The sequence below is a fragment of the Lagopus leucura genome, unplaced genomic scaffold, assembly GCF_019238085.1.
Source record: "Lagopus leucura isolate 7727_CA_CO unplaced genomic scaffold, USGS_WTPT01 Super-Scaffold_100030, whole genome shotgun sequence".
NCBI lineage: Eukaryota > Metazoa > Chordata > Aves > Galliformes > Phasianidae > Lagopus > Lagopus leucura.
The window spans coordinates 4131710-4152862 of NW_024962281.1; the positions used below are offsets into that span (position 1 = coordinate 4131710).

Below are 21153 nucleotides of genomic sequence, written 5' to 3' on the forward strand. Positions count from 1 at the left end.
CACTGCAGGGAATAATGCTTCTGCCATCAATAATGTGCATTTGTTGCAGACCTGAAGGTTTTAATGTCACGTCATTTTGCTCACTGGGGGGTTTGGAAGGAGCAGAGATGCTCTGCCAACAGCACACAGGCTCTACTGGCAGTGACAATGGCAGTGAAACGCCATGTGTACCTTGGAGGACCAGTCTGATAAACGGTGCTTTGGAGGGAGCACTGTTGGAAGGGGTCTTAGTGAAGGGCAGAGCTCCATGCCCTGCCTTGCAAAATGACGGATGGCCCAGGTGGTTGCACACTTACAGCATTCAAACCAACCCTGTGCTCTACAAGACTGACACCTGGAGCTGTGAAAACCACCTCCAAACTGCTTTAAAGAGCAGGTAAAAAAAAAAACCAAACCAACCCAAACAATACCTCCCAAAAAAGGAATGGAACCTGCTTCTGGGATGAGTCTCCATTCTACAGGTGCCCCCAGCTGGGAGAAGGCAGGATGTGTAGCTCTTTCTTCGCCTACAGAAAAGCAAGACTGTAACATGGAAAAAAGCAGGCTGGACCCTACAAAGAGGCAACAAAATAGGCAGAACTGATTTTGCATTTATTTTACCAAAAAGGCAATGGCCACCTGCAGTGGCACAGTGTAACCCCAGCTCCATGCAGGCAGTGCTGAGCAAGAATGAGCACACAAATACCCTGGTTGCCTGCTGGGTCACTTTGCAACAAAGCGTCCTGGTCACTGTCCCTGATGCTGGGGCTGTGTTTGGCCAGGAGATTCTGGTCAGGAAATGCTGCAGCTCAGGCATAACTTGTTCAGCTGTGGCTGTTTTGGATAACAGAAGTTGGGTTTGTTGGCAGCAATCCTACCCGCTGCAAAGGAAATGCACTGCTGTGGTGTCACGATAATAACTGAAACGGGGAATCTTCGTTTGCATTTTTATTGCCCTCTGCTCTTTTCTGCTGTTCTTCTTTCTCGCCGTTCATTATCCTTAGCTTTTACTGGCTATTACAGAGTGCTTTTTCTATACGTTCTTATTAATATATTCCACACTTTCTTAAGACTGAAAAAAATATTAAGAAATAATGATAATATAATGCTTTATAATCTTTCTTTCACTGTCCAGGACAGCTCAGTGATGAAAACAAGTAATTAACAGACACTTCTCACTGCAAATCTTACAAAACCCTTATGGACTTGATTCACTGAGCCAGAACACAGAACCAAACAATCACCAATATTTGGGACAGAAGCCACCCACAAACCCTGCACTCATCTACATCTGCAAGTGCCTTAAATCTCTGGAAATCCAGTGCCCAAACCTCGAAACCTGAAGAGGACATGGCTCAGAGAAAGGGCTGCTAACCACACGGCAGCAGGGCCCACCAGCCTGCTGGCAGCCTGTCTCCTCTCCCACTGATGTTTCTCCAGGCTCAAACGTAGGCTGCAGCAAGTGGTCCAACGTGCTAAAGGAGCTGAGATGAAAGCATCCCACCAGCACTGCCCTGCCTGCTGTTACACCACCCCTGCAGCAAGTACAGTTAATGCTTACGTGGACACAAAACGTCCCGGAAATATTTAATGTGTTTTTTAGTGGCTTTGATGTGATAAGCGTTTCATCCTTTTATCAAAAACTTAATCACAGTGTTTACTTTTGATCTACATTTCATCTCTGCCTTCCATCTGCTCTGCTTCTCTCAAGGGAAACAAGAGCTGGTGCCATGTGACAAACAGAGTGGGGCTGCGGATGCATCTTCCCACCCGCTTAACTTCCAGATTAACAAAATAAATAAAACTCTTCCCACTCCAAGGATGAAAGGCACGAGCTTCTGAAGATCCCTCACCAGAATTACAGGAGTTGGAGAGGATGGTAAGGGAAGGTGTGGAGTTGGGGTGCCCACCTGTGCCATCACGGAAGCTTCAGACCATAACGGAGCAGAAGCTCTGGACACAATTCACTGCTCTGTGAGCACAGGCAAGGAGCTCACCCAGGGTGTGGGGGACCCAAGGTCATGAATAACCTGGCAAGGCACAGACTTGAATATCCCTAAGTTAGGGATTTTATTATTTAAAAAATTATCATTTAATAATTTATTATCTAAAACACATAAAGCTCTTCCCAATACAGGGATGAAAGGCACAAGCTTCTGAAGATCACCAGAACTATACAGGAGTTGGAAAGGACGGTAAGGGAAGGCATGGAGAGGGAAGCAGAAGAAAGAGGAGAGAGAACTCTGATGTTCCAAAAAGAAAACCATTGCACAGTAATTGCTTCCAGTTGTCAAGACTGTGGTTGTAAACGTTTTTTTCAGCTAGAGTACCTGGCATTAACAAACTCATAATGTACTTGGTGCTGATATAATTAGAAAACTGGTAGGAGATGTAACTTTACCTTCTCAACAGTTCATAAAACATTCAATTTACAGCCCATGAATTCGTGAGATTGCAGAAAACTCAACCTGTCAATCCCAATACCATTGGAAATGGTTAAATGAGCAATAAATTGAAGGCACGCAACTTACAACCACAAAAGAATCAGCAAAGAAAAGAACCGTGGGATGGGAAAGGTGGGGAAAAAAACACTTAACTGCAATATTCTCCAAACTCAATAGCAATGATTACATTTAGGCACAGGCCGGCTCCCTCTCCTTTCCTATTTATTCCTTGCATCACTGAAGCACTTCACCGAGATTCACATCAATGAGATTGCAAGAGCAGCAAGTGAATTTACGAGCTTTGGTTTCTGGGTATCTAATGAGACACAACACACAGAGGTGTGTGGGGCAGCTCCAACCGAGCTGCAGCTTCCATAGGGCACTAAGGAAGCACATAAAGCACAAATCCTCCTAATCCTACTTACACGGGAAGACTCGCACCAAAATGACCTCTGCTGTAAAGTGCAGACACAAACTTTCCAGTTTCCCCATAGCAAAGTGCTCTAACCAGAAAGATGCAAAGATTCCACAATTCAGCCCAGCAGACGTGGCCCAGCAGTGATCAGGGCACACAGACAAAGCTCCTGGGGCTCCATCCTCTCCCTGCTGGCACCTGGACAAGTCACGGAGCAAAGGCACCCAGGGCAGGCACAGAAAGCAGCCCGGCTCCATCCTCTGCAGCAATGCTCCAAAACAGAAACACTGCCAGCACTGCTAGAGCTGGGCCTAATTTCATTCCCTGAAAGACATTGCAATGTGACAGAAAAAAGATACAAAAACCCACAGAAATCACTGCATCTTCCTTATTTGCTCTAAACTGGAACAAGAGCTTTTATTTTCTTAAATGGGCACACCACTGCTTTCAGAGCAGCCAACAGGAGAGGCGCACACACACCTTCCAGCTCCACTTTTTCCATCATGTCACTGAGAACAATCATAGTGACTCCTGCAATAGAGGCTTACAAGCAACATCTTGCAGTCAAAATACTACAGCAGGAAAACAACCACGCTAACCAATTACCTGAAAATCTGACAGACGTGGCTCAGAAAGAGACCCAGTTTATAGGTAAGGAGGAGACATTAAATCAATTACCAGTACACCGCAAGGAAGAACAAGGTCACCTTGCTAAAGGAATGTTTCTGTTTATGCTCATGTCCAAGTATTTTGTTCAATAGAGAAAAGTGAAAACCTGATTATCATGAATTTGGTAGACTGGACTGAAACAGAATGTAAATCAGAAACGAGAAGATTTATGGCCAATTAAATTGAACTCCAATCAAAATCTCATTCAGGCAACAGTTCCCTGGGGGCTTCAATTTGTTAGTGCCACATTTTTTTTAATACCTTTCTTTTTCATGTAACATCAGCAATAATAAAAGCCCTTCAATAACAAGCCGAGCAGCAAACGCATTATTTATCTTAAAATGCCATCATTGCCTGGAATCAGAAAGCACTGAAAGCACGCACTGTAATCACTCAGGAACAACCCCCCATAAAACCACTGATGTAAAGCTTTTTTCTTAGTCTCGGAACAATTTCTCTTTTCATTAAATTGGTTCAGATCTGAAGTATTTCTCCTGAGTAAGAGCGACTTGGCACCAGCCCTGGCACGAGACGGAACACCGGCTCTGATGTCTCAGGACGCCCGCGCGGCTCAGACACTTTCCCAATATTATGACTGAAGTGCAGGGCCTGTGGCATATCTGTGCCTCATTACTATCAGATTCTCAGCAAAGGAGAACCCCATCAATGTATTCCAGATGCCCTTGACAGTATTCAAATGTATGTTGAAGGCGACAGTCTGGATTTCTCTCCCTTTAGGCAAGGCAATCCATTCTCTGCTCCAACCTGCTGTCTCTCCCCTCGTGCCTCCTGAGTTCCAGGCAAAACCCTTAGATACAAAGACTAAGAAAAAGATAATGAACTTAAATGGAGCAAGGAAAATGCGAGCGCTCAGGGCAGGACTGAGTCACTCTACTTTTTGTTATAAGAATTGGAAAATTTGCCCAGAGTGAAGTCTGAGCTCAATCAGGCACGGACAGAGAGGGGAATCCCGGAACAAAACCATGCAGGCAGCAATTCCCAGAAACCACTGACATCAACAGGAGCCTTCTGGCTCACTTCAGTCCTTGCTGATGGGCCACTGCTGTGAGTGCCTGCAGATCAGCCCTCACATGGATCTCCTTGCTCAGACAGTAGGAGAGGTGAGGGGGTTATTTAGGGATAACCAGAGTTATCAACCTGAGGGCTGTATGGGCAGCCCGGGCTGTGACATCATCAAAATTCACATTTAGAAAAGAGAAGGCAGCTGTGTGGATTTAAGACATAAACATGCAGGTGTACCATTGGGAGGACTTCAGATCTCCTCTTGAGGACAGCTACTACCACACCAAACCTGGAAGAATCGAAGGCTTAAAAAAGCAGCGTGGTGAGTCCAGCTCCTGCAGCACTGATAGCTTTGCATGAGTAAGGATGCCTCTCCCCATCTAAATGAACACCGTCTCCATGGCACACTGTCAGAATTACAATAGAAAGCCCGTAAATAAAACAAATATGCAGACTTGAGTCCTCCTCTCATGACATCTTGGTGAGAACAAGCCTTGACAGGAATAAAAACCCTCCCACACTAAGCAAAGCGATTCTGTTCTTTATGCAGAAGGAAGAAGGAAAGCTGTATATCAAACAAATAATTACAAGAGCAGCTTTATCAGTCCCTGCTGATTGCTCTCGGCTCGGTTTGATGATTCTGCCAGCGCTCCGCAGGTTGTTCAGAGAGGTGCATGTCACAACATCTCACTCGCAGTTCTTTCATTTATTAGCACCTACTGCTACCTGTCTCCCAGTCAAAAATCTTTGCATACATTTAGAAATTGGTCTCCTGGAGCCTGTCAGGAAGGCTTAAAAACCTATAAATCAGTTTTTTTTTTAATATACACGTACCTCCTCAGACAGACTCCGCATGCATACATGAATGCATAATGATGCACTTTGGGCATTACACATGCACAAGTATATATACATATAAAAATATATATACACACCACACATATAAAAGCATATATACTTTTATATAAGCACACCCCACCACAGTACATAACTACAGCAATTCCAGACCTTCCCCATCACAGCTCTTGTTTGGGTAGGGCTGTGCTTCATATGACTTTTTATTTCCTCCCAGATCTGCTAAAACACGGAAGAGGGTCCAAACTTCTTCACAATGTTGGTGCTTCATGAAAAGCCATGTAAGGCCTGCCAGCAGCTCTGATGACATATGAATACAGGATTTCACCTACCACCTGGGAAGAGACACAGAGTGCAAGGGCTGCACAGCACAGCCAGCACCAGCTATAGAATTTGCTTTTATCATTCCAGCAGCCCCAGAGAACTGCAGACTGATCAGCTGGCTCTCGTACTGTACGAGCAGCATATGGACGCGTCTCCCTAAAAGAAACGAGCTTGTGAGCTTCTAGATATCCCCTTCTGGAGCACCATCTGCACCCGCTGCCATGGCACGACCAGAGCAGCCAGGCACATGCCAGTTCTGGCACCCGCCAGTGCCTGAGGAAGCAGCAACACGCTCTGCAGCTGTCCCCAGATCTAAGCATCTTCACACTGGATACGCTCAGCCCACGCAAATTCAGCCTCCATTTCGGCAGCCAAAAAGCCTTCTACCCACAGATCTTCTCAGGTTGGATTAAGTATTAAAAAAAAAACCAAAGGCTGCACTGATATTTAGGATAACACAGCAAGACTGTAGCCGGAAAATAAACCCCTCAGCTTCAGAGAAAGGGCATTTTAGCTTTAACCCACACACCTCAAGTGAGGGTGCTCCCATGCCTTGGGAAGTGCTGTGCTCAGCCCCGACCACCCAAGCAAAGGGATAGGAGCAGTCAGCTGCTGAGCTGGCTAACTGCTCATTAGCAGAAATTAACTCTGCAAGACACTTCTGTGGTCGCTGCTAAAAGTCTGTCATTAAAAGGGACTGCAGACATCAGTTCTTTGTCTCCATCAGAGCCCCAGTTACGTGACGCCAGCTTTGGATTGGCGATCTGCCTCTTTGGAGGAAGCAGGGAACTGCCTGCACTGAGCTGCCCCATCCCAGCTCACCTCTCCCATGGACCAGCAGCAGACACATTGCATGAAAGGAGTAATAGCGCTGCAGGGGGCTGAGATACAACGGTTTGCTCTTTCGTAGCTAGAACAAGGTCTTCCCCTACAGCACAGGATTTAAAGTCCATCCAAGATTTGCCACAGTTCATTATTCTCAGTGCCCATCTAAAAATTACAGCCTGCAGGAGCCAGCAAGCAGAAACCCTGGTAGAGCTGGGCTGGGTAGCTTGGTGAAATACACGTGTGCACAGGAGACTACTTATAAGGGGATGGATTTTTTCTTGGCATCCTTTCATCGATTTTGGTGGTATGAAGCCCAGGGGTGAGTACAGTCCAAGACATACACAAAATGAGCTAAAATCTGAACTGCACTTACTGACCTCATAACTCCTTAGCAGTTGAAATGTGGGTTACAAAGCCAATTTCTATAAAGGACACGTTCAGTTAACAGTGGGAGACTGTGCTGACTCGAGCTGTGTGAGCAAACCAGCTGGTAATTTCCCACATAATCTACATTCATTCCATACTTTTTGGAAGTTCTCCTCTAAAGACTGTGTCAAGGGCGCAAATCCTGTAGATCACTAAGATATATGACCCACAGAAAAGACACAGCTGATTTAACTCATTACTCCAGCACTTTGAGGAGCCCCAAACACCACGCTTTTTCTCCCCCTCACTTTCCAAGGCTGTGGGAACAGCTTGCTTAGCTTATAGACCACATGCATGGTAGGCAAACACCCCTCCAGACCAGAGCCAAAACATGCTGTACAAACATGGGGAAAGCCCCTGCATTCGTCTATGGACAGGGTCTGACATAAAAACCTGTACTCATTTGTTCACTCAGCATCTCTCTTGAGCAACAGGATGTTTTTTAAAGCAGCAACCACAATTGTTACGAAATCGTGCTATTTTAATAATATGACAAACCACTTGATATAACATTTGAAAGAACACCAGAGTTGTTACCCTTTGGCTAAATGTCTCACCCTTACTTAATCTTCTAAGACTCCAGACCTGCACAGACAGAGACATTCACAACAGGACTTTAAACACTGCAGGGGAATTTCTGGTAAAAAATTATGCATATACAGATATGCAAATATACGTCAGATTTGCAAAAGGAAGAGTCTAATGTCACCTGTAATCTCTTGAGCACAGAGATTTATACACGCAATTGAAAAAACCCTCGTCTTCCCACACCTGCATGGGAAATTGCATGAATCACAGGCTCAGATTAGGTCAGGCACTGACACATAGCAGGAGCCAAATTCAAGCCACCTGATTTCTGTTCAGTGGTCACAAAAGGCATCAAGAACTTCAAATCAGTCTGACCACTCAGAAAGTATGCTTCTGCTGCCTGTGGATAAGGGCAGTCAGCCCCCGCTCCCCAAATAAAGCCAATTGCTCATGTAAATGTTGGCAGTACCAACATGGGCTTTTGCCTTTAAAAATTCAGCTTCTGGTGTTTGCAAATTTTCCAGGAGCGCTAATACCAAAACCAGGAGTGTGCTGCTTGTCTTGAAATGTTTATCCAGCTATATAATCACTTCAATTTGAATAATTCTAAAGGAGCTGAGCCAGCAGCCTGTTTCAAACAATGAATATTGATAGGAATTTGCAAGCACAGGTTTACGATCAGTTTAAGGCAGTAACCAGAAGAAACATACAGCATGTTGTTAAGTGGACGTAAAACAAACAAGACAGGTCTCAAAAGCTATTCTGTACTACTTAGAATTTAAACAATAATTACAGACCAGTGATCAAGATGGTAGCAGCATGTCCACAACTTCCATGGCTGGATCTTCTCTGCTTCCCTGCCAAATACACCACATGGATCCAAAAGTTGGAATACAGCACGGGTTGCACTCACACAAACATCAGCTGTGGCAGGAATTTGCAGAAGGATGGACACGGGACAGGTGATTTCATTGCTGACTGCAGACAGGATGGACACAGCATATGGCAGGCTGATTAAGAAGTCATCTGAACTCCATAAGGAAAAGAGACTGGAAGTGACAGATGTAATGAAGTGCTGCATTCAAGGCAATGAAGCCTTGGGTTTGAGCGTTGGTTTGTAAACAACACGAACTAGATGAGAAAATGTAAGAATGGCAGTCAGATAAGTTCAGCAAGCTTTTGTCAGTACAACCAAGGAGATGAAATGCCATATACAAGCAGCAGTGCACCTTCTCGTGGTGTACTGTGACACTGTTGATGGTTGGACTGGACGATCTTGAGGCCTCTCCCAACCTTGGTGATGCTATGATTATGCTTTGGACAGAGCATGCGGTTACTGAGTTCCTTGATGCAGTATCTTAAGATCCAGGGTGCTTTCCCCACACTTCAAATTCTTGAAGTCCATTTCACCTTTCCCTGATGTACTTTCAGACAGCACTGAAATTGCAGTTGGTATTTCTTTGGTAAGACGCAACACCAAGAGAATCCATTTAGGATAGAACTAGGGAAGTAACCAGCTGGAAACCCATAATGAAGGAAAGCTTGCTTGTTACCTTCCTGAGGGATGTGGGGGAGGGTAAGAGTTAATGGAAAGATAATCAGGAACTCTTCAGGGATATTAGCTTCTAGGCCAGGAGCATATATACAACCTGAGACTTGTTTGCATATCAAGAGACTACAGGAAAAGGTGTGACAGCCAAATGCAGCTTATGGAAATATGGCTATCTGTAAAGCTGATAGCTTCTTTGCATGTGAAAACACAGTCCTAGCATTCAGCTTGGCAACTGAGGCTAAATAACATCAATATGCCTGTTTGGGGCAGCCTGCACAGTGAAATCACTTATGAAATTTACACTGCTTTCAGCAGATACGCCTGGGACTCAGGGAAATAAGCCGGGTGATTTTCTCTACTTTTTTAATAATTTTTTTTAATGGATTTCAAGGATCCATGCTTGAAATCTCCATGAAAATGAAATACTTGGGCTTTAAAACAACCTAGAATTTGGAGACTGCTCACAAGCATCAAGCTATACTACATCAGGACTGGATTCAGCTTTAGACAGAGCTTCAGCTGTTTCAGTTCTCCAATGAGTTTTATAACAGATTAAAGATTGTTTTCTAAGTGAAGCTATCTGAAGATCCCATCTTCACGCTATGGCTCTAATTCCCCTCCATTCCCAGCTGGTTTACATAAGTACCACCACATGTAGGCCAGCTCTGTGCCCTGACCTCCCTGCCAAGTCCAGCACAGAACTCCCCTTCTCTTCCTGCTCCGGACTGGCTGGCAGTGTCACGACACACTATTAAACGTATGAAAAGGAAGGATTACTGAAAGCCTTTCACTGGGCTAAGTGCTCAAACACAGGATTTTATTATTAGAATGTTTTGTCAAAAAGCAGGATATTGGCCAAGATTATCTCAATCTGTTTTGTGATCATTTCAGTGAAATCTTTCGTGTTGGCCAAATCCAGAAATGTGTGGGAAATTAAGTTATTTATCCCATTATGGCTCTTTTACTGTGCAAATGACCAACACCCTTCATTACTGTCAGGGCATTTTTAACATGTGCCCATCACGCACAAATACATGATTGCTTTCTTGTTTATAATTTTTATTAACATACTGAATATTTAGATGGCTACCACACAATTACTCAGGGGGGAAAAGTCTTCCTCATAGCCATGGTGCCAATTCACCACCATGTTACAGGACAGTAGCCCGTATCTGAGTCACTTCTCAGCAGGAACTCAATTCAGAAGTTCCCAAATTCGCCACTTTTAAAACGTCCCTTTTTACATTACAACTGTTCTTCACTCCACTCCATTGACACACACAAGCCAGCAGAAGCTGGGGTTGGAAAGTTACTCTGGAACTCATTCGTTATTCAATGCCCACTCCTACAGCAATTCCCAAATGACCCTCCCACAAGAACAGGGCTCCCAGCACCACGTCTCCATCCTCTCTAGAATATTTCTTGCCATTGCATTTGCAAAGTTTTGAGAATTTTCTCCTTTTCTAGGCAGTCCAATGACACTTTTGGTTTGCAAGTATTTTATCCGATGAGCAGTTTTGCTATCTCTGCACGCATCTCACTCTCACATTTGTACTGGCTTTCTTCCAGCCAGGAGACATAGAAGAACCCTGAAGAGGTCTTTGTATTCAACCCAAACCTTCTGCTGAGCTGTGGGCACTGTCTGTAAAGTGCCTCTATGAAAATGACGTCATGGTGTGACAAACTTGTTCTTCCGACAGTAAAATCTGTTTGGCACACAGGTCAAAACCAAGCTTTTTCAAATTGTCAGCATCTTGAGTTCAGTCTTGCAGCTGAATACCAAGTTGTGCTCCTTCCACTTCATGTCTTGCACATCAGCAACAATGCAAACTCGGCAATCAAACCTGAGCTGGCGTTTTTTGTGATGACTCACAGAGCTGATTAAAATACAATTGCTCTCCCAGATCTGTACTGGCTCAAAACGGCTGCAAATGTATCAAAGAGGTGTCTCTTAATTCCCCACCCTTTGTTCAGAAAATTAAACACACACAGAGAAGAGACAGATGCAGTAATGGAGCATGCATTTTGCCCTCATTTGTAACCAAGCCAATCCTTAACTAATGGGGCTTGATGCAGCTGTACATTATGATTTCAAATGGGCGTCTTTACTCACGCTGAGTTATGCGCTCCGAGAGTAGCAGGAACAAAACCGGGCACTCACAAACTGAAGCACTGAGCAATAAGGCTGGAGACAGACTCTGTAAGTTAAAATGACATTTAGTAGCATAACAGCCACGTAACCTCAAGATAGAGGCTCTTAACCCATAGCAGGCTTATTTCTAATGCCGTATTTGTCACAGGTGACATGAAGTTACACACTCCCCAGACAGCAGCGGCATACAATAGAGAAACCTTCAGTCGCTCTGAAGGCAAAAAATATTTGTCCTTGTCACCCAGCAGAAGGTGGTAACCCCAGCCCAGCGTGCTGTAATCACAGCAGCACAGTGAAACCACGGGGAGGAAAATTAAAGCAGGAGAGAGGCAGTGCCTACCTTCCAAATCGATTTCTCCTAAGGCATGCCTCTAACCCTGCTCTGCAAGACGCTGCTGCTGTGCACTGGCGATGTCTTTAAAAGCCTCTAAAGCAGTCAACAAACATCGACCTCCTAAACAGCAGCCCAGATCCTCCGGATGAACCTTGGATGTGACTCAGCATGGGAATACAGCCTCAGAAGCACAGGGCATTCTCTTCAAAACGCTCAAACTGCTTCAAATCGCTCCTCCTTCTTCCTGGTGTTTTTAATTGTGCCTTTTTGGGCTACTATTTTAAAAGTTCAGGCCTAGGGAAAGTTCTGCCAAGTCCTAGCAGAGCACAATGTAATTTTAAAATTGCAGCCTGACAAACTGCTGCTTAGAGAGAGCGATCATCTTAAATGACTGGGCAGGCTGCTCCAAATCTCTGCTTTACACGAGCAGAGAAAGGGCTGCAAGAACATGAAGCGGTCACTGCTCTGAGCCCGTGTGGGTCCCAGGCTTCAAAGCCACCTGCACGTCACCACAGTGCTAAGGGAAATCCTGCAGAATTGCACTGTCCTTAGTTGGCCTGAATTCAGCCGCTGTGCTGAAACGTCAGGATGGCACCGGTGTGAGGCTGCTCATGCCTTGATCCAACTCCAGACTGCTACCGCAGGGCTCCATCAAACACAAATAAATCATGTCTCCCAGATACAATTAAATCCCTTTGCGTTACTGAAGTCTGAGCTGGACTGAGCACTAGGGGATATTATGCAGAGATTGGGCACCCAAGGAGCAGAGCTGATGCTCCAGGCACCGATCTGGATTCAGGCTGGATGCAAGATTGAAAAAGCAGTGATGGGTGATCTTGGCAAAGATGAAAGAAACACCTGTTTCCATTCCTTCAGGCCACCCTGCAGCTTTCAGCCCCATCAACAATCACACACTTGGCACGATAAACACCGCAGCATGGTTCCACCAAATTAAACAGGAATGATGTCTGAATGGCACCTCCACTCTCAATCCTGGGATCTGACTCAGCTCCTCCAGGACCACAACGTGAAGGGATGCACGGGAGGATTTGAGAAGCCATCAAAGGGAAAGGAAGACATAGAGCACTACTCATCCCTCACTCTGTACAACCATACTGTAGATACTAGGATAACACGTGGCATGGGGGGGGACAGCAAAAGGCTGGGAAGCAGCTGGCAGAAACTGAACCCAAACTTCAGGAAAAAGCAGTATTGAACAAAGTTATAGCCCCAGTTCAGTCTCTTTTAGCCCCAAACATGCCCATACCCTGCAGTTGTCCCTCCTGGATCCAAGGTGAAGGTCAGCACGTGACACGTCAGCCCCACACTGCTGACCACCTTGCTGGTTGCCTACCTTCACTGTGTAAATATGAGTTTGCTGATTAGCCACAATCAGATGCTCACGCTGATTTATCTGGGGGGAATGCATCCCTCAATCTGCCTAGAGGGAAGAACAAATTCACTTATAAGAGTTCACAGACTTGCTCGCAGCAGGTGAGCATCCCTGCTTTCCAGCTTCAGCAGTCTATAGAGCTTTACTTGCTGCTGGCTGCGACCTCGAGCATCAGTACTGTAAAAGATTTACATTTAAAGCATATTAGTAACACTTTTTAATGATGAGAGAGGCATTTCAGTAAACAGTAAATTGTGCAGAAGCTCTGCTTGGCAGAGTTATCGATAATCCTATTAATGACAAGGTGCAATTTACAGCAAACTGACAGTGGAAAGGAGATACAGTACTTATGTGAAACAAAAAGATAACAATATTATTTCATTGACTGTGCTTTCTCTTAATTGCCTTGTTTTGTACGCTTGGGGCACACAATCTATCATGGATGAAGTTGTTTGTTCATAAAACAGCACGCAAGAGGTTTTTAATCCAAGATCCCTGTAGCTGCATTTCAGGATTTATTTCAGAATTGTCTTCAATTTTTCTATTTTGCACAAGTTTATCCTAATATTAGGAAGCACTTCTCTGAAAAGAAACTGCTGTGCTCAATTGTGCCACTTGCACTTCATTACGGGACTGCTTACAAAGGCTTTATTCAGCTGGACTGCACAAAGAGACATGATTTGCAAACCAGACCACAGCTCCCATGTCACTTGTCTGTGCCCCAGGTTGGCAGAAGGGTCCCCAGCCCTCAGGACTGAATCCAACCACCATTCATCTGTGTGCGTCAAAGTGACCCACGTTCAGTGCATGTGTCACAGCAGAGGCACTGAGAATTCGGGGGGTTGGACTCGATGATCCCTTCCAACCCCTCTGGTTCTGTCGTAACACCCTTTCCACAAATACAAAACAACCCTACCAAAGTGAACGCTGTCATTTTAACATTATAAGCAAGTTTCATTCCTAAGAATGTATCCATCCTATTAACAACAACAAAAAAAAACCCTGGAAACTTTCAGGACTGCAGAAAGACACATTTGAGGCTTGAGAATCAATTAAATGTTTTCTTTTCAACATTAACTCATCTTCAGGTGTCTGCGTAGGAGGGCAGACTGATGGTTACTCAACAGAGGAACTCGAGGCTGTCTCCATATAATGGAAACAATAGGCAGTCTGAAAAGATGTGCTTCAGACCAGGCCAGGGCCCAAACGCAGAGGAAGAGACTGGAAACATCCTGTAAGAGAACTGCTTGGCTCGAGCTTTTGTGTGGTTTTCCTTCAGCTTAAGATTCCCAAGGCTCTCACAGACAGGTTTGGTCCTTACGCCACGAACAGCTAAAATGCCCAAGGTGCACATTTTTGTACCATATCTAGCACTAAGAATGCAAACTATGCTGGGAATGAAGATGATGAATAAATGTATTTTATTCGTAGCTTTAATTATTGGGTGAATTCCATTTACCACCTAGAATGCGAATGCGGTTTATTGCAATAATAAGCATTAGGCACAAATCCAAGCAAGGCAGAGGGGGCATTAAATTGTGCTGGCGTTTGTTGAAAGCATTTGACATTTCTCCATTTCATTTCCTGGGTGCGACATCATAAATAAGCTCAGTAAACTGCTGCTTAAAGCCCTGACCAATGTGAAACCCTACTTGATGGATTTATTTCAAGTATACCCTGTCCTCCAAAGCTGCTGGGAAACAACAACTTGTCACTGCCAGCCTGATGGTTCTGGACCCTACATTGTAACGTCTGCAAAGCCATTTCCAGAGCTCACATGCAGAGTTGCTGAAAGCAACTGGGAGCTGAGAGCTGCTGGCTGTGGTGGCTGGGGAGGCAGCAGACAGCCCGAGTGGCATTTTGGTGTCCTGCATCTCTTGCATTGCCAAAAATGGAGACTGCATCAAAATGAGGAAGCAGATTTGGATTTTTTCAATTCATACTCCACGGTTTAGGAGAACTAGAGAAATATTCCTTGCTTAGGATAAGAACATAAGCCCATCTTCTCTTACAGCTCTACTCCCCCAGCAACCAAGTTGACTTGGCCAAAAGAATTCAAAGTCATTCAGAACTCCATCTTGCAAAAATCATCAGCTTAACATTACATGCCTCTGGCAAACACAACAAAATCTAGCTGAAGGTGTTCCTCCAGGTGTGTGCTTGTTAAAGCATACATACTGTAGACCTCCTCCACACAGATGACTGATGTTAAAAGCACTGGAACATGCACTTCCCAACTCACACAGCCTTAACTTGATGCACACTGCAGACAAGATGGCCAGAGGTTGCAGTTAGCTCAGCTGAACAGTGAAAGCAGCAAAACCATTTCAGTTCTGGGATTCTACGCCTTCCTTTTCTCCAGCTGACGGAAGCTGGTAGCTCACACCACCAGAACAGTGCACACCTACCTTTGGGTTTTCCCACTCAAAGCTGTTTCCCACTCACAGTTACAGTGCAGCAGCTGATATCTCAGTCCCAACCCCGTGTGTCCCTGCACAAGACCATTTGCCACCCACCGTCCTCTGCATGTCCACAGAGTTCTATAGCAGCATTTCCCTCTCACATACACACAGCATGGCTCTTTGGCCTCTGACTCCAGCAGGAGCTGCTGCACAGAGGGAAAGAGCCCAAGAAATCTCCACGTTATCATGGCCTTCCACAAACAACTTCAAAGGAACGCAGAGATCCTATCTCCAGGATAGCTGGGACAGCACTACCTGCGCAGACTTGGTCCAGTCCTTCATCCTGCAACTTAGAGGATTTTCATATAGCAGAGAATTCAAGGCCACGTCGGCCAAAGCCTGCGATGCTGTGCCCACAAGACGGTCATCTGCTGCTTCTGGGCAAGTGTGACAACACCTACAGCCCATCCCATAGGAGACAGGTGTTTACTGCAAGGTGTGCAGCAACCACCATTGTTTTTGGTTAATAAGTATTCAAATCTTGCTTTGTTTTGTGTTCCAGAATTACTTCTACTAGTTTACTAAACACACATAATTACATTTCCATTAATACAAAACCCATTTCCTGTCATGCCTTTACATTCAAATCAGCAGCTCAGCAATACTCGAATGCACATCTGAAGGATGGCAATCCCTGGGAGCTCTGAGTGCATCTTTACAGAAGAATCTTTGCCTGTGAAGCAGAGAACAGGAGCTACACCTGTCACCAAAAAGTAAACAACACAGTCTTGAAAAAATACAATGGGTGCCAGTGTGCAGCTGCAAAGCCCAAGGGGAGCTCCATATGCTGCTAGATTTCTCCTTACTGCTATCAGACAGGGGCTCCCTGGGCTCTGCATGAGTTGCTGGGGATGGAGCTGGGCCTGGCCCTGCTCATGGCTCTGCAGGAAGCCTGGCACTCTTCTGTATATCAGATTTCCAGAGCACTGCAACTGCAAGGACTGCCAGTTCTGTAGCAATGCTTCACTCACACTCACGGAGTCACTTGTGGGTTTCCACAACTGGTAGACTCTCAAATATCCTACAAGAAAGCACTGGAGAACTTAAACACATCAGGGTCTTCTGCAGAGGAAACCAGCTGAGCTTCACCTGTGCGTGCCAGCTGCAGAAGAATGACGGGGCAGAGAGGGAACAAAGCCACACGGTCCCAGCTCTCTCCTACCAACCAAGGTTCCCTCAGCATACTGCCCTGCTCCATGCTGGGCTGCCATCAGCAGTTCCTTGCACACGCCTGCCCACAGCTCACATCGCCTTCACACACCCCAAAACATGAAGTTGCAGGGTGGCAAAGGTAAGGATGGCACAAGGTTCCTCCCCTGGATGGATCCTTGTGCTGTGCCAGCCGGTGCTGCGTTATGCAAAACTGAAACTGCTCCGGCTCCACATTAGCATTCTGGAGCACAACTTTATTCTCCTGCCTCAGAGACCAGCCCCTGTTTTACATAAATCTTTAATGAAATGCTCTGCCTCAAGCACCGATGCCTACGCACAAAAGGCAGAGTTGAAGGAAAACAAGGTTTTGCCTCCAAAAGAAAAAGCATTTCTGTGGATAGCACATGGAAATTACACTTGCTATGCCCTGCTGGGATGCCTGGAGCACCACTAAGGAGAGGATACAGCAAGGAGGCAACAATTTCAAGTACTTTACAGAAAAGCAGGGAAAAGATTGGTTTGACTGCGGTACATCTGGCACACAGCAGGGCCAACCCATCTCCCAACACACGTGCCCAGTTCCTGTGTGCGCAGGAGGTCGTAAGGCTGCAGTGCCACATTGCCACTGAATGTTCCTCAGCAGCACAACGGTTTCCCACCCACCAGGAAGCTGTTTTCAAAACCTTCAGACTTAAACAACAACAACAAAAAAAACAGAAAAATAAAAAAAATAAAAATAAAAATAAAAAAAAAAAAACACACACACCAAAAAACACACAAGCCTCTCAATTTTATATTCCCTCTGGGATCATGAGCACTTGTGGTTAAGGCTGTCAAGTGCTGCAAGTCCTTCTTTCATGAACAGAAAGGTTGTAAACGTTCATCTCCTCCCACAGCACACACTAAATAAAAAGAATAATGGAAATCGACAGTACCATTATGATCAAGGAGCAGAAACTGCTATTTTAAGATGAATCTCTAAGTATCATGAAACCAAAGATAAAATCATAGAGACTGGCAGTACTGTGCAGTGAGGACAGTTATATCCCAATACAGAACAGTGACCAGGAGATGTTATAAGGCCACAGAGCTGAGAATGCAGACTGCAGTGCCAAGACATCAAGCATTTAAAGGCTTCATAGTGTAACGCTTGATTGATGTGTTTTCAAAGCAGACTCCAGGAATTAAGACATGTATCTTCCATTAATCTTAATGGAAAATGTTTGTTGAAATCCCCAAGACTGCTTTGAAAAGTAAGTATTTCAACTTCACAGTCTGGGTTGGATGCCTACATTTTCATTTTAATATTCACATCTGCATGTTGGCCTGAGGTCAGCAAATCATTTAAATGTGCGCTTGAACATGCATCAGCCAACAGGCTATTCATGTGCTCAGTATTAAGTAAACATACAAACATCCCATCCAGAAGAGCTGTTCACATGGTTCTGCTTTGCTGAACTAGTGCCTAAAATCTGCAGAAAGGCTGCCATAAGAAAGTTAGTACTTTGCCAACAAATGCCATGCTTGTTCTTATAGACAAAGGCAATCTTGGAGACAAACAAAGACAAGACACATTCGTATCTTTGAGGTTGCTTGTGCACCTTGGCTTTCTCCTATGTATTTTAGGCTTCCAAATCAGGGATTAGAATTGAGTTGAAGAATCGGGCCCAACTGAACAGTTTTCAAACATCCTTGTTTTTTTCTGGACAGCAAGAGTCTAGTTTAGGTTTTCCATATTGCCTTAGCAGCTATTATGAAGATTAAGAAACAAAGCAAGAAAACCTTCCAATTTAAAACACAAAACTCTTAAATAACAGTAAAGTGGTGTAAAACAAAATTAGACCGTCGTGAGACAGGTTAGTTTTACCCTACTGATGATGTGTTGTTGCGCTATTAATCCTGGATTAATCAGCTGGATTTCAAATACACAAAATGCAAAAGGCTTTGGCAATTCAAAATACCTTCAACCTTGGCTTCCCTTAGTCCTGCAAGACAGCCCAGGACAGGAGTGGAACTCTGGGATTTGAGCTCAGTGCCCAAGGACAGGCAGGGAGTCACCCCCTTGAGGATCAGGCATTTTGGGAAACATCACCACCACCATGTGGACACAATCTCAGACTTGGGAACAGAGTTCCCCACAAACATACAAGTATTTAGATATCATCATCAGATTCTTGTTTACCCCAATCAACATGAGTCTGACAATAAATTAATGAGTCCATGCACACAACATTTTAGCTTTTTAAAGCCAAATAGTTATTTGTGGCTTTATTTTAAAACTCAGAACTCGACACCAGCCACGTAAAAGCTCAGCAGTTTCCATTTGCAGATGCATCCAAGGTAAGCAATAAGTAGGTAAGACAGCAGTTTGATGTTAAACATAATGTGGTGTGACCATGCGCAACATGAAGGAGCCATCCCACTCTCCCACGCTGCCTGTTGCTTCCTCAGCAAGGGAGCAACTGGCAGACAAGCGAGGCAAGTCAGCTGAGCTAGCAGAAAATTAACACACCAAGAGGGGGAAGGAACCCTCCAACGATTCTTTTGCCCCTTATCAAAACCGAATGACTCACAAAACGAGCCAGATGAGTCAGCTGCTGTTGGCCACACAACCTGCAAACCTGAGGCAAGGGAGGAGATGCACAACTGCAAAAAAGGAGAGAGACCATCCATTTTGGCATCGGTTCCCAGTTAGGGTAAAATCTTCAAACCCTGCTCTTGGTAAACAAGTGGCGTCCAGCACACGTGGGAGAGAAAACAAGTGCATGGCTTTTTGGAGCTAGCCGAGAGACAGAGGCAGGTTTGCAGAATAATACATAACCAGTACATGCAGAGATGAGCACGTAGAAAAAACCACAGCACGTGGCTGGCAATCTGCATTATACTCTCACAGCTGTGCTGAGGCAAATGCAAAGGGAGGGCACACATTTGTCCTCTGCTCCATACAGCTGTAAGCTTGGCCCAAGTCCTGCCAAGCAAGGAGTGCCATTTTTCATACCAAACCTCTCCTCCCTCCCTGAAACACTTTATTTCTGTGATTTGGAAGAAAGGACACACATGAAAGAGGCAGAAAGACTCACCTACCCAAGGTGCAGGGGTCATAAGTGCCAAAGGTACATGGCCCATTTACACTGGTGGTACCCCGTGGGCTGGCAGCTATCAGCCTCAGCTACTCACTGCTGGACAACTGCATGAACTTCCATCTTTCTGGGGGTGGCCTGAGCTGCATCCACATGGTCCTACAGACGTCCAGCTAAAACTAACTGCAGCACTTTCATATTCTTCCCACTAGTGACTCCAGCAGCGAGGAAAAGCTACAGTATTTCCTGCATATGGTTTTTACCATGGCACTTCTGCACTTACAGGCCTTCATGATCTACATCTTCCCAGTACAAGACTTATGTGACAAGTACCAAGAATCACAGCACATGCTGCATAAAGAACCAGGTTTCCCTGAACTCACTTCTGTGTGAATGACAACATCATTTTCAGAAAAAGGAACTCGCTCTGATCCACCCGAATAATTCCGCTGATTGGAGTCGCCAGTTGATTGCTCTGTGGCTCATTGATTATGCTCAACGTGAATAATTACATTACAAAAATAAGCTGGCGCAGACAGTACCAAAGACAAGTCAGAGCAGCGTGGGATGGCAGAAGCAGCGTGCCCACCTGCATGAGGGCCACACGAGCAGCCTGGCTTCAGCAGGACGTGCTTGTGGGGCTGCAGAGAACCAACCTCCCAAAGGTCTGCAGCTCATCTGTTCTTCTCAATGCTCCCAAGTGGATGGGCCACTTCATGCCATGGTCCCAGACATGTGTTTAATATGCATGACGGTGCTCTGGAGGGCAGCGTGTAAGTGAAGCAATGCTAAACATGCTGACAAAGGCAAGGGAAGTGACCTGGAAATGACAAAGTGAAGCAAGGCTAGGAGCAAAGACGAAGCAGCAGAGGAAAAGCATCTGCACGGTTATATTGATAAAGCCCGCCAAGCAAAGGTGATGGGTTTTGTCTGATACAGCTGGTGCAATGCAGACGTTGCTAAGTGTCTCTGGCTTGGGCAAAAGCTCTGTAGATTGGCAGCCAGAAGATTAATCTCACGCTGCCCAGAAGTAGAAGGGGGGGAGGCTACACATGGAAGGAAAAAAAAGCTACTTTATTTTTTCATCACGTAGAATATTACATCAAATGGAAGAGACGCACTGTCCTGAACACAGTAACAGCTTCCTGGCAGCAAGCACAGAGTTGCCAGACAATTCTTAGCAGCTTAAGCCATAATTCCTAAAGCTGAGGTCCATTTTTCTATTAAAAAAAAAAAAAAAGCAGAAAAAAAATCACTTTTAATATCCAAAAGGAATCACTCATAAAAATCAAAGATCAATCCTAAAACTAAGGAGCTACTTTTCATGATGGATGATGTTTTATGCACTGCAAGAGAGAAGCCAGTTTCTATTTAACTAATGAGATTTGGTAAATGAGTGTATTTCCTGCACTACTAACTACAGACTTACCCTTACAAAGTACATTATGTTAAATTGGAGAACGGCCCATTATTCTGGAATAAAAGACTGCCCACTGGAGAGTCTGCACTAAAATAAGTATTCCAAGAATACTTTCAT

General features: G+C 44.9%; 1 protein-coding gene across 3 annotated transcripts in view; it reads right to left on the reverse strand.

Moving 5' to 3' along the window:
* RASGEF1C (RasGEF domain family member 1C) overlaps positions 1-21153 on the reverse strand; it is a 71221-nt gene that overhangs the window by 33854 nt on the left and 16214 nt on the right. Inside the window, exon 1 of one of the 3 annotated variants that reach the window (XM_042881635.1) lies at positions 11157-11263. The exons of 1 other annotated variant lie outside the window; for it this stretch is intronic. The gene's annotated coding sequence lies outside the window, so the exon portion shown is untranslated. Of the gene's footprint in view, positions 1-431; positions 473-11156; positions 11264-21153 lie in introns of those variants that run through there. One more of the 3 variants, XM_042881636.1, reaches the window with a different exon arrangement.